Genomic DNA, 17,643 nt, shown 5'->3' on the forward strand with positions numbered 1-17,643 from the left:
ATCCTAACCTAAGTTACAAATACACCTACACTATCAATAAATTAAATAAACTACAAATATCTATCTAAAAATACAATTAAATAAACTAAAGTAAATTACAAAAAAAACCAAACACTAAATTACAAAAATAAAAAAAAGATTACAAGATTTTTAAGCTAATTACACCTATTCTAAGCCCCCTAATAAAATAATAATTCCCTCCAAAATAAAAAAATTCCCTACCCTATTCTAAATTAAAAAAAGTTCAAAGCTCTTTTACCTTACCAGCCCTTAAAAGGGCCTTTTGTGGGGGCATGCCCCAAAGAAAACTGCTCTTTTGCCTGCAAAAAAAAACACAATACCACCCCCCAACATTACAACCCACCACCCACATACCCCTAATCTAACCCAAACCCCCCTTAAATAAACCTAACACTACCCCCCTGAAGATCTCCCTACCTTGTCTTCACCACACCGGGTCGAACTCCTCATCCGATCCGGGCGATGTGTTCCAGCAAGCGGCAGTGAAGTCTTCTTCCATCCGGGCGATGTGTTCCAGCAAGCGGCAGAGAGTCTTCTTCCATCGGCGATGTCTTCAAGCAAATCGGCATCTTCAATCTTCTTCCTTCGCTCCTCCGCGGAGCATCCTTCCGGCACAACGACTTCCTGACGAATGAGGTTCCTTTAAATGACGTCATCCAAGATGGCGTCCGTCGAATTCCGATTGGCTGATAGGATTCTATCAGCCAATCAGAATTAAGGTAGAAAAATCTGATTGGCTGATTGAATCAGCCAATCAGATTCAAGTTCAATCCGATTGGCTGATTGGTTCAGCCAATCGGATTGAACTTGAATCTGCCTCACTAACCCTATAATAAATAGTATTAACCCCTAATCTGCCCTCCCTAACATCGCAGACACCTAACTTCAATTATTAACCCCTAATCTGCCGACTGGAGCTCACCGCTATTCTAATAAATGTATTAACCCCTAAAGCTAAGTCTAACCCTAACACTAACACCCCCCTAAGTTAAATATAATTTACATCTAACGAAATTAATTATCTCTTATTAAATAAATTATTCCTATTTAAAGCTAAATACTTACCTGTAAAATAAATCCTAATATAGCTACACTAGAAATTATAATTATATTATAGCTATTTTAGGATTAATATTTATTTTACAGGTAACTTTGTAATTATTTTAACCAGGTACAATAGCTATTAAATAGTTAATAACTATTTAATAGTTACCTAGTTAAAATAATAACAAAATTACCTGTAAAATAAATCCTAACCTAAGTTACAATTAAACCTAACACTACACTATCATTAAATTAATTAAATAAAATATCTACAATTACCTACAATTAAACCTAACACTATACTATCAATACATTAATTAAATACAAAATCTACAAATAACTACAATGAAATAAACTAACTAAAGTACAAAAAATAAAAAAGAACTAAGTTACAAAAAATAAAAAAATATTTACAAACATAAGGAAAATCTTACAAAAATTTTAAACTAATTACACCTACTCTAAGCCCCCTAATAAAATAACAAAGCCCCCCAAAATAAAAAATGCCCTACCCTATTCTAAATTACTAAAGTTCAAAGCTCTTTTACCTTACCAGCCCTGAACAGGGCCCTTTGCGGGGCATGCCCCAAGAAGTGCAGCTCTTTTGCCTGTAAAAAAAAACATACAATACCCCCCCCAACATTACAACCCACCACCCACATACCCCTAATCTAACCCAAACCCCCCTTAAATAAACCTAAAACTAAGCCCATGAAGATCATCCTACCTTGTCTTCACCATACCAGGTTCACCGATCTGTCCTGGCTCCAAAATCTTCATCCAACCCAAGCGGGGGCTGGCGATTCATCTTCCGGCGGCTGAAGAGGTCCAGAAGAGGCTCCAAAGTCTTCATCCTATCCGGGAAGAAGAGTAGATCCGGACCGGCAACCATCATCTTTCAAGTGGCATCTTCTATCTTCATCCGATGAGGACCGGCTCCATCCTGAAGACCTCCACCGCGGACCCATCTTCATCCGGCGACGCATTCTATTGGCTGTTCTGATCAGCCAATAGAATGCGAGCTCAATCTGATTGGCTGATTGGATCAGCCAATCCGATTGATCTTGATTCTGATTGGCTGATTCCATCAGCCAATCAGAATATTCCTACCTTAATTCCGATTGGCTGATAGAATCCTATCAGCCAATCGGAATTCGAGGGACGCCATCTTGGATGACGTCCCTTAAAGGAACCGTCATTCTTCAGTTGGACGTCGCCGGATGAAGATGGGTCCGCGGTGGAGGTCTTCAGGATGGAGCCGGTCCTCATCGGATGAAGATAGAAGATGCCGCTTGGAAGATGATGGTTGCCGGTCTGGATCTACTCTTCTTCCCGGATAGGATGAAGACTTTGGAGCCTCTTCTGGACCTCTTCAGCTGTTTGTAAAAATTTTTTTATTTTTTGTAACTTAGTTCTTTTTTATTTTTTGTACTTTAGTTAGTTTATTTCATTGTAGTTGTTTGTAGGTATTGTATTTAATTTATTTATTGATAGTGTAGTGTTAGGTTTAATTGTAGGTAATTGTAGGTATTTTATTTAATTAATTTATTGATAGTGTAGTGTTAGGTTTAATTGTAACTTAGGTTAGGATTTATTTTACAGGTAAATTTGTAATTATTTTAACTATTTTAGCTATTAAATAGTTCTTAACTATTTAATAGCTATTGTACCTGGTTAAAATAAATACAAAGTTACCTGTAAAATAAATATTAATCCTAAAATAGCTATAATATAATTATAATTTATAGTGTAGCTATATTAGGATTTATTTTACAGGTAAGTATTTAGCTTTAAATAGGAATAATTTATTTAATAAGAGTTAATTAATTTCGTTAGATTAAAATTATATTTAACTTAGGGGGGTGTTAGTGTTAGGGTTAGACTTAGCTTTAGGGGTTAATACATTTATTAGAATAGCGGCGAGATTCGGTCGGCAGATTAGGGGTTAATAATTGAAGTTAGGTGTCGGCGATGTTAGGGAGGGCAGGTTAGGGGTTAATAAATATAATATAGGGGTCGGCGGTGTTAGGGGCAGCAGATTAGGGGTACATAGCTATAATGTAGCTGGCGGCTCTTTGCGGTCGGCAGATTAGGGGTTAATTATTGTAGGTAGGTGGCGGCGACGTTGTGGGGGGCAGATTAGGGGTTAATAAATATAATATAGGGGTCGGCGGTGTTAGGGGCAGTAGATTAGGGGTACATAAGGATAACGTAGGTGGCGGTCGGCAGATTAGGGGTTAAAAAATGTAATCGAGTTGCGGCGATGTGGGGGGACCTTGGTTTAGGGGTACATAGGTAGTTTATGGGTGTTAGTGTACTTTAGAGTACAGTAGTTAAGAGCTTTATGAACCGGCGTTAGCCCAGAAAGCTCTTAACTACTGACTTTTTTCTGAGGCTGGAGTTTTGTCGTTAGATTTCTAACGCTGACTTCAGACACGACTCTAAATACCGGAGTTAGAAAAATCCCATTGAAAAAATAGGATACGCAATTTACGTAAGGGGATCTGCGGTATGGAAAAGTCGCGGCTGAAAAGTGAGCGTTAGACCCTTTTTTGAGTGACTCCAAATACCGGAGGTAGCCTAAAACCAGCGTTAGGAGCCTCTAACGCTGGTTTTCACGGCTACCGCCAAACTCCAAATCTAGGCCCTAGACTGTCGGTATAAGATGTTCTGATCAGGACCATATATATGCACAAAGTATTATAGATAGGAATTATATCCATCTTGTTCATTTAGGCCATTTGGTATTGGAGTATTCAACCAGAAAATCCACCTGCATTCCGCCTGCAGTAACATCGTTTCTATGTCCTCACCTCTGATACCCGGTTTAATAACTTGTAAGACACATGCCTTTAAATCCGGTTTTGTTCCATGTCTTTTTAAATAGTGTTTTGCAACAGGGGTAAGGTTCTTGTTCCTTTCTTTGTCTTTTTGGCAATTTTTTATGTTTACATGTTCTCCTAATCTCGTACGTAATTCGCGTGTGGTGATACCTATATACTTCTTCCCACAGACACATGAAAGACAGTATACAACATTTTTTGTCCTGCAGTTAGCGAATCCGAGCATTCTTTTAACACAGCCAGTAATTGTGGTAAATTCACGTTCATTGTGTATGTACTTGCAGAAACTACATGCACCGCAAGTGTACGTTCCGCAAATATTTTTTGTACTTGGATTTTTCCTCAGAAAGTGACTTTTCACAAGTTTGTTTCCTATGGTTGGAGCTCTTTTCCAACTCGTACTTATCCTGTCACCAATTACTGTACAAAGGTCTTTGTCAGACCTAAGGATGTTACAATGTTTATTAAGTATATTCGTTATAGTTTGATGTTCCGCATTGAAACCAGTCACAAATCTCACTTCATTGTATGCATTCTCAGGTTTTCTTTTAGGCACTAACAGCTCATCCTCCTGTTTTTTAATCAACTTATTATTGTTATATAATTAATCACGTGATCAATCTAATTAGCCAACATTAATTTAATATAAGTATTTTACTCAATCTACATTCAGATTGTTTTATACTTGTATCATTGGTGACGCAGAACTAATTCTTATATTCTAATATTATATGCTTAAAGATTGACAGTATGGATGCCATATAAATGGTCATGAACACATGATGAATAAAATCCGCCAATAAAACATTAATATACGTTTTCTACTGTCAATACCAATCACATTGCTCTATACTTGGGATAGTTATGTCACACTTAATAATTATTTTATAGTGATTTTGAATTTCAATAATGGCGCATCCACCTTTTTTTACTGATGGGGAATTGGTGTGCCTAGTATACGGTATGAACTGTTACTTCCCCAGGAGGATTGGAGGAGTCAGAGGCATGGATCAAGAAGATAGGGACCATATCATCTACGAAATGATGCGCCAGATGAGGCGCGTATCCGGTATTAGAAGGATGCCATGACAATGTCTTTGTCGGTTCAGTGACCTGAGACGGCGAGAACAGGAGTGCTACAGAGCTATTAGGTCAATTATTAGGAGATGTAAGTGTAATTTATTATATTGTGTATTATACGTTGAAATTATGATCTGTGAATTTGGTATTCGTGACAAACCTGACGAAAAATATATCTTAATATTTAATATTTTGTGAAATAATTCATCATTTGTTATTCGATTAAATAATAAAAATGATGTTTGACCCTATTTAATCTGAAGATTAAAGATCAAAGAAAATGAGAACCAAATATATATACAGTATATATACATATATATATATATATATATATATATATATAAATATATATATATATATACATATATTTAGTTTAATATATATATATATATATATATATATACACAGTATATATGGAATATAACAATAATAGAATATCTGATGCCAACAATAATTGTCCTCAGACAAGCCCCAAAAGTGCCTTCACCTCAAAAAATCACTGTCTTTGTAAAGTATATCGGTTCAAAGAAAGAATATATCTAGAACCCGTTGTCAAAGAAAGAATATATATAACAATAATAGAATATCTGATGACAGCAACAATTGTCCTCAGACAAGCCCCAAAAGCACCCTCACCTCAAAAAAATCACTGTCTCTGTATAACAATAATAGAATATCTGATGACAGCAACAATTGTCCTCAGACAAGCCCCAAAAGCGCCCTCACCTCAAAAAATCACTGTCTCTGATCTCAAAAATCACTGTCTCTGACCTCAAAAAATCACTGTCTCTGGCCTCAAAATATATATATATATATATATATATATATGTAAAAACAAGGATTGATACAGTTCACTGCACTGTGCCCTTTATAATAAAAGCTTAACAATTTTGTTGGAAAAATTGTAAATTATTAACCGATGTTGAACCCTGTTTGGATTATACAGTTCCCTAATTTTGTGAGTGTAGGTACTGTGAGATACAGGTTCTTATTTCAAGTACACTATACTTTGTTCAATAAGTTGATAAACAATGTAGCAGTCTCGTTCTAACTTAATTATATGCAGGCATTAAGAGAAAATATATATGCAGTTATATTGATTCAAACGGCGTTTCAAACTTGAAGTTAGAAAAGTTCAATAGATCCTATTTAGGACACTAATGCTATTTATAGTAAGCTAAATCGATAAATAAATGGAAGTTCAGAATAAAACAAAGTGCTCAAAGTCTCTGCAAATTAATGCGGTCACACAGTACCAGATCGTCTATGATGCGCACCATCCTTACCTCATACGATTGAGGGTGCCTGCTGTAAGTAGGATAGAATCCCGATAAGGGATACAATACTGTGTGACTGCATTAATTTGCAGAGACTTTGAGCACTTTGTTTTATTCTGAACTTCCATTTATTTATCGATTTAGCTTACTATAAATAGCATTAGTGTCCTAAATAGGATCTATTGAACTTTTCTAACTTCAAGTTTGAAACGCCGTTTGAATCAATATAACTGCATATATATTTTCTCTTAATGCCTGCATGTAATTAAGTTAGAACGAGACTGCTACATTGTTTATCAACTTATTGAACAAAGTATAGTGTACTTGAAATAAGAACCTGTATCTCACAGTACCTACACTCACAAAATTAGGGAACTGTATAATCCAAACAGGGTTCAAAATCGGTTAATAATTTACAATTTTTCCAACCAAATTGTTAAGCTTTTATTATAAAGGGCACAGCGCAGTAAAGTATATCAATCCTTGTTTTTACATACCACTCAATAGTGTCAGATAGATTTAAGGGAACATACATCTTGTCACTCTTTATATACACACACAGCAGCTTTTCCCACCTGTACAATATATTAAAGTGCCTCCCAGTGGCAGTTTGAGAGATAACTCTCTTCTTCCACGAAATCAATCTCTTTTTATATCAATATATATATATATATATATATATATATATATATATATATATACACCCATTCTTTTATATATATATATATATATATATATATATACACACAAACATTTATAGATACATTTATACATATATATATATATATATATATATATATATATATATATATATATATATATACATTTTATATATATATATATATATATTTATTTTAATTTTATATTTCTATGCTTAAAGGGACAGGAAACCCTAAAAAATGTTTTCAGGAGTTGGATAGAACATACATTTTTAAATTTCTTTACAGTATGAAATTTGCCTTGTTCTATTGTTATCGTTTGCAGAAGAAACAGCACTGCACTACTGTCAGCAAAATGAACAAAAGACAAATGTGTGCAGGCACCAATCAGCAGCAGCTCCCACTAGTGTAGGATATGTGCGTATTCATTTTCAAAAAGGGATACCAAAAGAAGAAAGGACATTTGAAAAGAGAAGTGATTTTAAAAGTTAAAATCCCATGCAAATAAGTATTAAGTACTGTCAGCAAGATGAAAAAAAGACAAATGTGTGCAGGCACCAATCAGCAGCTGCTCTCACTAGTGTAGGATATGTGCGTATTCATTTTCAAAAAGGATACCAAAAGTAGAAAGCACATTTGAAAAGAGAAGTGATTTTAAAAGTTAAAATCCCATGCTCTATTGGAATCATGCAAGTTTAATCTGGACTTTTCTATTCCTTTAATTGCATGTATATATTATTTTAAATAGGTTGTTATTTTCATCCGAAGCATACAATCTCCATGCATTGCAGCTGCAGAAACATTACACAGAAGAAAACATAGCACATGTATCTAATGTTGACATACATCTTTATATGTTCACAGATTTATCAAGGCCAAGAGGGAGGATTCCTCGATATATGAGGCCGGTCTCTATGGCCACACCAAGGAGCAACCGCTCCTCCCCACCGCTGCCACTGACTCTATTAGCAAATCCAATGGAGGAGGAGTCAGGGACTGATTCGGATGTCCCTGATACCCAAGGTAATTTTAAATTAAAACAACATGTTTGCAGTATTTACTATAAAAAAGTGATTTCATGAAGCAGGTTAATGTAAGGGATTGTGTTTTTGAATTAACATATTTGTAAGATTTTTTCATCATGTAGTCATAACAGTCTACAGCAATGATGAGTATAATCTAGGACTTGTCACATATTCCTCATTCTAACAATGATTTGTGTTTGTGCTTCATCTCTGACAGATGAAAGTGAGGAATCAGTGGACCCAAATCGTACCCCAGCCATGTTGCCAGCGATGCCAGATCATGAGGTGGCTCTAGCAGAATGTAAGAAATTATCATATTATGTTGTAACACTTCTATCTTGATACTGAATCGGTACAACATATTTTATTTTGTGTTTTTTAACAATTATGTGTATAATCTAGGACTTGTCACATAATCCTCATCCTTAAAATGATTTGTGTTTGTGCTTCATATCTCTGACAGCTGACCAAGAAGAATCCTTGGATGAGGATCCTGCCCCAGCCATATCGCCGGTGATGGAAGATCAGGAGGTGGCTGAAGCAGAATGTAAGAAATTATCATATTATGTTTTAACACTTCTATCTTAATAATGAATTGGTACAACATATCTTATTTTGTTTTTTTATAGATGAAGATCGAGGGACACAAACTGACCACATTATCCCCCAAGTTATTTGCCCGACTGGCTGAGAGCCTTCAAAATGTTGTTGACAATATCAATGTGTGTCCGCCTCCTAACTGTAACGTCACTGACGGTATTGCTGATGCTGCTACCAAGACCGGTGTCCCTTAATAAAACGAAAATATGAAAAGCAAGTTCTTACTGTGTAGATAATTTCAATGGAGATGGAGTGGGTGCCAGTTGCGTTGCCACTGCCGAGTTTCGACTCAGCCGAGCTTCCTAGGACAGTAGGACTCAGAGAGTAAGAGAAGCTGCTGACCTGCCCAGTGCCTATTGCCACTGCCCTGGAGGACGCAGTTATAATTACGATCATCCTCCTACTGGGATCATCTTCCTCCTGTGAGAAAGTATATTCAACCATTATAACCCCTGGTAGATAAAGGGTGGTGTCTTGCCTCTCCTGGAGTATTTATCCTATATAAGAGGAATTATCCCAGCCGTAAACCATGGGCGGACGAAGGGTGGTGTCATTTGCCTATCCTGGAGCATTCATCTTACCTCATAGGATTGAGGTTCATTCTGGTAAGCCTAAAACCATCTATTATATAGAGATATATCCAGGATATATATATTCCACCTCCACCTTTGGACTAAAGGTGGAGGTGGAATATATCCAGATCACATCATTGAATTGAACTTTTGTAGAGACTTTAACCTCTTTACGCTTTGTTCTGAAATTTTCTATTTATTGTACTACATTTTTCAGTGTCAAGGGGTACACTGCATATCTACTCAGCAGCACGAGTTTCGGATGTTGTGGATGTTTTGAAACATTTTTATACACAGAACATTGTACTCATAGCCTACATTTTACTCATATCCTTTGAGCAGTTAACATTGGGATACCAATAACATAGAGCAATTTTGTTCTTTCAGAGTATTAGCGCTGGTGATTTCTTTCTTTTTTTAAAATATATTTTTATTGAGGTTGTACAAGATACAGGAACAACATACTCATACCACTTTCTAATCCAGTGTTGGCAATGTTATACAGGTCTCTCTGATATATTAAAATTGCAACATATATTAAAAGTAAGACCGTACTTGGAGAATTAATATAAAATCTCAACAAAACATAACAACAGTTGATAGAATTTGTAGGTAATTAACATACTTGTACTTAATTAACATGTTAAACGCAAATTTCTTATTTATCCATTTTTTAAATATGATCATCATGTTCCCCCATTAACTCCTAAAAAAGCAGCTCATACACTTTTCCCCTCTTATAGTATGCTAGGGTCATCCTGTGGGCCCTAAAAATAGTGTCTTTGTCATGGGAGGGATTTAAGGGGGAAATATAAGCAATAAAATAGAATTTCTATAAGATACATTTTCTTATGCTTAACTAATAAGCCGATGGGAGTATGGGGGGGGGGGGGGGAGCACAGGGCCTGTTTGGAAATTGGTATGCTCTAAATGATAAGAATAATAAGGGCTGTTACCAACCAGCATGACTGCGGATTACCAAAAAGTTGACAATTTGGGCTCACTTAGGATTTTAAGATTAAAGGCATATGGTACTATGTAGTTCAGGTGCAATACATCCTGCATACCTTGTCATAATTTTACCCTCCTCTATACCCATAGAACGTGGTAAGATTTACTGTGTCTCATAACAAGCCAAAAACATGTCTATATTATCATAGAGTAACCCCATCATCCAGGCATGGGCCCTATGCCCAGCGACGGCTGTGCGCAATAGAGAAACATATGCTTATGACTAGGAGGAAGGATAGCATAATAAGCTCAATGGGCCTAACTCTTGGGTATAGGTATATATGTACATAGTGTGTATGGGACTCAACTGTTTAGAGAGCGTGTCTGTACATCCGCTGTCTACCAACACCTTATCAAGGAAAATATTAAAATGTTGTAACCCTCTATTAGCTCAGGCGTTTGTATTCAAGGGAAGTGCCACTGTATCAAACGTATCACTAGTACCCTGATCTTTGCATACTCGTTCCTCATACCTGGGAAAGTCAATCATATCTCTATACAGGGTATAACATAGAACACGGATATTGGTTATAGGCTATGCGTATTAATCTTTGCATCTTTTTAGTTAGGTGGCATACGGTCAAAACACACGTGTCTAAATAAATAGGACTGTATCCATATACATATACAAACTTTAACCATAATTAACAGCAAACATCTAAACTTCTACTGTACTACATGGAAATAAAATCCAGCCCCACACACCGAGGAGAAGGAATATAAACAAAGAACAATGAACCCAAGCCTTATAGAAATCTTACTAAAACTCACAACAATGACCTTAAAACCAAGATCTAAGCCGAGCTCTCTCTGAGACAGTGTATGGAACCCCTATCAGTGATCATGAATATAGTGGAGCAACTTTATCTTCATTCTAAGATAGGGACTGGTGCAGATGATATATAAACAACTGAATACAATAGTGCAAAACCATAGGACCAAGTATGTATTGTCAGATAGAAAGACGTGTTACAGGTGATATAAAGTATATAGTAGGTTCACCCACCATTTAAATACATCCAATAATAGCAGAGCCAAGATTAGTATAATTGAGTAAAGCTTCATATCCACAACAACACACATTCCTGCCCATCTTAGCACTATGTACATGTAGAAATTATCTCACACACCCTCACACAGAAACATATGTTATATATAGTGTCATACATATATATCCAATACAAAACATGGGAATTTCAGTGGGCTAGGGTTACCTGGTCCCATACATCCTAATAATGTGGGGTGTAATAAACAGAAAAAGTAACAAAGTCCAAAGCATGGTATATTAGTCAGTCAGTTGAAAATATGACCAAGCTTAATTCTGTGTAAAGAAAGAAAAAGGCTTTAGCTGGGCACCTATGCACATCTCCCGTAATTCTGTTCCAGTTTACAGTCTTAGAGGGGTTTGGATCCGTCTATCGAGAGGGTAGATAGAGACAGTATTAACCCACTCCTAATCTCTGGCCTGTGTAGGCAAAGGGAGACCTCATCTTAACCTCAGTAAGACTCTGCGTGTGCAGGGGAGCAGATGTGGCACACTGTGTTATTCCTCTCTGGCCGGGACCTAGTCGTCTGGAGACTCGGGAGTAAACCCAACCGACTAATGACATCTGCAATGTTCCTGTCATCACAATCACACTATCGGGCCGTTCTTCTCACAAACCGAAGATGTAACTGCTGGGTAAGTAAGGGCAAGAACTCCCCTAGCAACAGCCTCATCGCCTCGAGCCGACTCCATTTCAGCTTCCTGGGCCATGCTGTCAGGAGAGTCTGCGTTCTCTAGCCAGGTAAGATTTAGGTAGTGGGTCTGCCGAAGTAATCTCAGAGTGCTTGGTGGGTAAGCCTCTGTTTTGTCGTTTCCCATATCGATCCACCTATCACCAGGTATAACGCAGGGTCCCAACTGGGCAAAAGTATTAAGCTGTGGTCCATCGCCATCTTGAGAAGTATGACGCACATCCATTTTCTCCTGCCACTTCATGAATATTGAGTGTAGATCTAGCATATGATCTCTTAGCAAATTACAGAGTCTGTCTTCAAGTGCCTCCACCAACATTGCCTTGTGAAAGAGACCACTACAAACTCTTTAATAGAGGTATCGCCTTCTATATAAGCTACTGCTGTCTCTTGTTCAGTTTAAACAGCGTCCTGGCTTAAACATGTAAAGTGTCTTCTCAGCCTGTTTGAAGACTGTAGTATGTGTTTTCGGCTGGGGATCTGGATTTGAGTGAACAAATATTTTAAGGATTAGCCCCAGAAAAACTCAATATTTAATTTTAAAGCCAGGAGCTCCTGAAATGTGCTGCTAGTCGCTTCAGCAGTTGGCTCCGCCCCCGATTTCTTTCTTTTGATATATCTATATATTTATATTTATATCTATACAGATATTATGAAATATAAATATATCCAGTATATATATATATATATATATATATATATATAAATAAGTATATTCGAAGATATATGTACAATGGTATAAATAAAGTTGCAATAAGAAGACTAAAATGTCTTCATTTGATAGACATTCAGGGTAAACAATTTGATACATAAGGATATTCGCAAAATTGATGACTCTTATTTATCAACAGTCCGATGCTCATTGCGTCGGACTTGATGTGCATGTTTTTGACAGACTTTTTGATAAATAAAGGCGTTGAATGAAGACTCATGGCAGTGATGTCTGGCGATGTCTGGCGAACGTATTGACTCCAGCAAATGCGTCTAGATTGGCGCTTTGATAAATCGGCCCCTATGTATTGAAATGGTTATGATATTGTTTGGTTTTTCCTCCTTGTATTCTCTTATATGTGACATTGCAACTTCTATTTGTATTGTTGTACTAAAAACTACAATAAAAAAATAAAAACATATGTATATTTAAACACGTTAAAAGTATTAAAATAAGGGGGCGTGGCCAAGAGGAAGTCATGGCGGACGGAAAATCCTACAGCTCTGCAGCTTGATAATCTAAACTAAGGATTTTATGCTGAGACATCTGCAGTCTGACCAGATTACTCATATATTTGGTTTACTAACAATGCCCACATCCGAAATACATGCTCACGACTGGAGATTACTGGCGTAAGCAGATTGATATGAGACGGAGGCCTACCAACCAGATTTTATGCAAACCCGATCAAAGAAGCTAAAGTGAGGGAGGCGCCTGGTTATACTGTCAGATCTCTTATTGAAGAACACACTTGACACCTCTACATTACTAACAGCCCATAGTGCACTACGGAGGGAGAGATGGATACAGTAGTGGCCCTCCTCGAGGCCCTAGGACAAAAGATGGACCTACATTATAACAACCTAGCACTTGACATCTGCTCACTGGGTTCTAGAGAAGACCGCCTTCCTACTCACACCATTCCGGATGAGACATAAGGGGAGCGGTGCCGAGAGGAGCAATACTTTGATCCTCCAACATATACGAAGGAATATGCTGTCGCATTGTTACACGTACCTCCGCACACATCCAGTCCTCCCACTTACCTGTTATCTGCTGTTACGGTCAGTCAGAGGGACATGGGGGAAGGTTTCTCTTTTGAGCAGTCCGTACATGAAACGGACCTCTCTCCCTTGTGCTCTCCTCCTGGAGTGGCTACACTACCATTTCAGCCTAGATCCACACTAAGCACTTTGATCCGCCAGCCCACTCAGCTCAATAGCAGGCCGCAGATACAGCCTAGCCCATCCACCCGGCAACGACTGAGGGGTCTCCCAGACACAGTGTTGGGATCTGATGGTCAGCGCATTGTCTTGCCTATCCAAGCTTCATTATTGAGTCAAGTACCCGCAATAACCCACAGCAGCCTCGGTCTAGATTTTCTGCAGGGTTGTGAGAAGAATGGGCTCTTCGGAAAAGCAGAATGGGCTCTTCGGAAAAGCAGTCATACAAACTCATACTGGACAGATGATGAACTCTTTTGACCCAGGAGGATAGTTTTAAAGTTGATCTGCCTGACTAATAGGTCGACTCCATCAGACATTATCACAGTTGATTAGTTTTAAATCACTAAGGTGGAGAATGCCAGCACCCTGTGCATTCCTTATTATTATAGAATATATTGGTTTATTGTTCAGAGAATGCATATTTGTTCTGTGCATATTTACATATATATGTGTTTACGTTTAGATTACTGAAGATTCTCCTAATTAACGGACAACATTGATTTTAGAGAACCTTTTGTTCCACTAAGACCCCTGTCACTCCTATATAGACCCCTGACTGCGCCATTATGTATGCCTGTGAAGTATGTAGGTTTTTATTAACATACGCAATTAGTCTACCACAAGTAACTAGACTGATTTAACTCTTCTTAATTGCTGTACCTCTATTGCATAGGTTATGTTATACCTGTTTTCCACTGGTCTCTGCCCGGAGTATTGTACCTAATTACCACTTATGAGGACTCAGCTCCCAATAAGTTCTCATTTTACCTAAGGATACCTAGACAGCGGGTACTCCCAACCCAGAGAAATACATAGTTACAAGGCTATCTATTTCGTTCACAGAAGCGGCACAACTAAGGCCACAAATAGGCTGCATACTTTATTCAAATACCTTATCCACATATTTAGAAGCCAATATTAGCTATAATCTAAACACCACATTGACAATCACTGCAACCTTTTGTTGAGAGATGTGGACAGTAACTGGCCCATTACATAAGTGTTAGTCCTACTCCACTGAAACATATAAATAATTTTAATCACCCCCAGTAACTTTCAACCCCATACTCCGCTATTCGAGAAAACAGACTCCCAAATACCAGCATCATATACCCCTTAAGCATATACCCTTATGTTATCACTATTATAGGGATCCCTGATTATGTCCATAGTTGGCTAGGACTTGGAAGTGCCCATTGATTTTGGAAAGATGTAGGGTTTAGACACCTCTAATTATTTACAAACCTAGTATTGCCCTTAAGTGTGGTGATTAATAACTGAGAACTGCACTACCGCTGTACATGATTAACGCATTTCATAAATGTCCGCTTTAGTAACTTCTACTAAGACAATGTTATGATGAACTATATTTCAGATACTAGCCAATGGCTTATATTTTTGTGCTCTCCCTGTAATTTAGGGTTGCTTAAGTGATGTTGGTGATTTAGTGATAATGCTTTAAGTTACATCTCATAGACCATACAATGACCATAAGGGAACCTTTCCTGCTATTAAGCCTCATTATTATATTCGCTTCAACAATAAATTACCGCGCCCCCCATACCCCCCTCCCTTTCTCTTCAAGCAGCTCTTGCCTGCTGTAACTCCCCTAACTCTATATCCATTTCATTTACTGTTACACACTAAATATAGACCACGAGAAAAGAAAAAAAAGAGATCCCTTTAAGCCCAGTCCACTTATTTTTGCATTGGTTGTTTCACAGATGAGTATGTTGCATACCTATAATTGGAAATCTTTTTTCCTTCTCTTTTTCTTTTTTTTTTGTCTTTATTTTGATATATTTGTTATTTCTTTGTGTTTATTGTATCATATTTTGTTACGTCAATGAAGATTCTCATATAAATTGGGAACCTTATCTAGTATTTCTCTATCAATATTTGTTTTATCCCCCTCAAAGGAAGTAACAATGACATGTACACCTATGGACTTACATACTTCTGGTTTGCCTTGCAATGTATCTTTTCAACCTGTATATATTATATTTCTGCACTATCTCTGTAACTGGACAAATGCTCTGTATTCTGAAATTCTAATATCTCAATAAAAAATATATTTAAAAAAAAAAAAAGTATTAAAATAAAATATTTAACTCCTATTTATATATTTTAAAATTAACAAATGTTTTTCAATAAAATAAATGTTTAAAATGTGTTTTAAATGGATAAGGTATATGACAAGGTGTTGGAATGGGAATGGCAAAGGTGTGTGTGTGTGTATATATACAATATATATATATATATATATATATATATATATACAGTATTTGTATATGTGCATGCACTTGTGTGTGTGTCTGTACATTCATACACATTCATATGTTCATACACATACAAATGTACACACATATACATACGCACACACACAAATATATATAATCCAAAAAGTAGTAGATTCCGCACTCACTGGACTTGTGATAGAAAAGGTTTTATTACAGTGATGTAACAAACATTATATAGAAATAAGTCCCACCCCCTCACATTACAAATTGTGCCAAAAATGGTTGTCATAGCAGCAACAACAAACATAAGTGAAAATAAAATAAATGAATTATATCATCAGATATACCGTTTAAATATACATTGCAAATATCTATAGTGAAATAAATGAATGAATAATCCTGTATCATAATCGATTATTAGGAACATAAATTATCAAATATTTTCAGTATATCAGACCCATATACCAAATGCCGACCAAATATCTGTATCACATCATCCATTCTAACAACATATATTATGTAATAAGAATGTTTTAGTATTATGTGAAAATAGTCTTCTCCACTATATTGCTCCTTGTATCAATTAGAAAATACCACATTAATTAATAACGTTATTTCCGTATAAATCTCCAATCAAACCATAGTGTGCCACATAAAGGAGTTATGTTCTCTATAAAAATATTTAGATGAAACAATGCCAATCTATACTAGTATTCAAATCATTAGGGAAAGTAGTATTAAGTTGGTAAATCCAACAAAATTCACACTGCAGCAACAATTTTGCTCTATCCCCCAATCTCCTCAAAGGAGGAACATGGTCAATAAGTCTGATCCTCAAATCCATAACAGAATGGCCATGCTCCAGAAAGTGCTGTGCCACTGGTTGATCAGTCTTGTTTGACTTCAACGCTTGTCTAATGGCAGAACGATGATTCACCATCCTGGTTCTTGCATCATCACAGGTCTTTCCCATATAAAATTTCCCACAGGAGCAATTTAGAAGGTAGACCACATATTTAGTTGTACACGTTAAAAAATGTTTTATCTTGTACTTGCAGTTGGTATGCGGATCTTGGAAATTCAGACCAGGTATCATAGCATTGCATGTTGTGAATGAAGTACAATAGCATCCCTTTTTAGTAGCATTCAGCCATGATTTTTTGATATAGCAATGGCTCAGGTCTGTATTCATCAGGATATCCATGAGATTAGGTGCTCTTTTATAGGTGACTCTCGGAGGTTGTTGAAAAGGCAAGATCAAGTCAGTACTGACAATATTCCAATGTTGTTGTATCATACTTTACATACGACTGGTTTCTGGGGTATATGTTGTAACAAATGATATTCGATCTTCATTGGTTCTTTCCTTCTGTGTGAGTAGATCATCTTGCTTGATGACTTCTAACTCTTCACTTTAACCCCTTAATGACCACAATATACCCTGTATGTCACTGGTCGTTAAGGGTTTTTTCCGGACATAATAGCACAAGTCTAGCAAGAACACGCTATTAATGTCCTCCCTCCAGAAGGCTTTGTGGAATAGAGCAGTCTCAACGCTAGTGGCAAGACCACGGTATAAAACAATCAAGTCCCAAA

Source organism: Bombina bombina, chromosome 3 (genome assembly GCF_027579735.1).
Source record: "Bombina bombina isolate aBomBom1 chromosome 3, aBomBom1.pri, whole genome shotgun sequence".
Lineage (NCBI taxonomy): Eukaryota > Metazoa > Chordata > Amphibia > Anura > Bombinatoridae > Bombina > Bombina bombina.